The following is a 1,959-nucleotide window of genomic DNA, read 5'->3' as shown; positions in this document are numbered from 1 at the left end:
TAGCAAACAGCAGCCCTCCTATAGCACTGCTTTCTTCTTTAAAAGGTATGGTAGTATTTATGTACATGTTTTTAGCTTTGTTGCCCTTTCTGTTGAAGGAGAGACTGGGAGTGGAGAAGTAATGGTTGACTTGAACTTTAAAATAATCTTCCCAATGCAGGAGATGCTGCAGTGCTCAGCTGACATCCAATGTTAACAGCTTTGTCCCTGAAATGTTATTTTGCTTTTCTACTCTCCCTTCAAACATAATAAATAAAGCCATGAACATCACTAAACTATCCTGCATTTGAACTGGCAGTCAACTCGTATCTGCACCTGTCATTTCACCACCCAAGTCCATAAGAGAAGATGGCTGGAACCTTCTACAACTGTTGGTATAATCCAGTGTATTTATTAAGATTAAAAACCAATGGCAGTACTGACTGTGACTTCTGTTGCATATGTCAAAGAACTTCAGGCATGATCTTATCGAAATTGAATACTTTCAAATCAATGCAATGGATGTCAAGAATACTAAGGATACTTCCAAAACACCCCTTGTTGATATTTTCCTCTGGGTTTTGTAGAAATGTTAGCTTCCTGTAGGCACAGTCTCAGATGGCTTGGGGGAAAACCCTGGAGGGGAGTGGACTTAGGCAGCTGTGGGGAGGTGAGGACCTCCTCCTTCCTGGTTTAACTTGTTTTATTTCACATTGCAAACAAAGTTGTCTTCAGTCCAACTGGACTTGTGAGGGAGCAGAAATTGAAACCCAGTAGGAAAGCAGTAGTAAGTGAGGAGCACAAGGATTACAGGGGACTAACCCCAGCTACAGAAGGAATGGTTGATTGTTGAGACAAAGGAATCTTATGACAGCTGCCCACAGTCAGAGATGGTGATCTTCTTTCTTGTCTTGCCGTTCCTTGACCCAAAGCGCTCCATTGCTTCCACAATATTCATTCCTTCTTTGGCTTGGCCAAAGACCACATGTTTCCCATCCAATCAGCCAGTTTTTGCAGTGCAGATGAAGAACTGAGACCCATTTGTCTTGGGACCAGCATTTGACATAGACAAGACCTGTGTGCTTGAGGACAAAGTTCTCATCAGCAAACTTCTCACCGTAAATAGATTTACCACCTGTTCCATTATGACGAGTAAAGTCACCACCCTGGCACATGACCCCAGGAATGATTCTGTGGAAGCAGGACCCCTTGTAACCAAAACCTTTCTCCCCAGTGCTCAAGGCATGGAAATTCTCTGCTGTCTTTGGAACCTTGTCTGCAAACAGCTCAAAGGTGATGCACCCCATGGGCTCGCCATTGGCGGTGACATTGAAAAACACAACTGGGTTGGCCATGATGCCGGGAATGAGTCAAGTAAAGGAAGGGGGAGTTTTTTAAAAAAGAAAACTGGTGGTGGTAACAGGCAGCACGAGCGACAACCCCTCTCCACACAGTAAGGAGTGTGGCACAGCCAGGTAGGCAAGGACGTTCAGTCTCCACAACTGCTTAATGTATGGTTACCAGATTTTTTTCAATGAATCCAGGGACATTTTTTTTTTTTTTTTGAAGCTGAGTAGCAACAGGGAGTCAGTCGTGGGGAGGGAGAGTTAAAAGACCCTGGGCCCAAGCACATATGCATATCCCAAGCCTTCCCCGATGGGAAGCCTGCCCCCTTCCCCCTTTGTTTTGACAGATCAGGGGAGGCTCAGGAGTCATGGGCGGGCGTTGCCCAGGAAGGGCACAAGGCACACGGTTTCTCTGCCAGGCAAGCTGCAATGCCCTTCTTTCGCACCCTTTGAAACATAAATGCACAGAGCTTTATAAAACTAGGCAACGGCCGGCCAGCCGCGAATCCCGAGCCTCTCCCGATCAGTCAAAACAAAGGGGGAAGGGGGCAGGAGATCTGCACTGCCAGACGTCCCCGGTTCCCCTTTGGCAGTGGCAGTGGCAGCGGCACCCAGCAGGCTGAAGCCAGCCTGG

General features: G+C 46.9%; 1 pseudogene across 1 annotated transcript; it reads right to left on the bottom strand.

Moving 5' to 3' along the window:
* Window positions 1-668: 668 nt before the first annotated feature.
* LOC309337741 (peptidyl-prolyl cis-trans isomerase A pseudogene) lies at window positions 669-1,375 on the bottom strand (annotated as a pseudogene). The gene has a single exon. The product of its transcript is annotated as a peptidyl-prolyl cis-trans isomerase A pseudogene (transcript).
* Between the last annotated feature and the right edge of the window lie 584 nt (window positions 1,376-1,959).

The sequence above is a fragment of the Podarcis erhardii genome, assembly GCF_964252035.2.
Source record: "Podarcis erhardii genome assembly, chromosome: 1".
NCBI classification, from domain to species: domain Eukaryota; kingdom Metazoa; phylum Chordata; class Lepidosauria; order Squamata; family Lacertidae; genus Podarcis; species Podarcis erhardii.
Note: the sequence above shows the minus strand (reverse complement) of the source record. Positions and strands in the feature narration are given on the sequence as shown.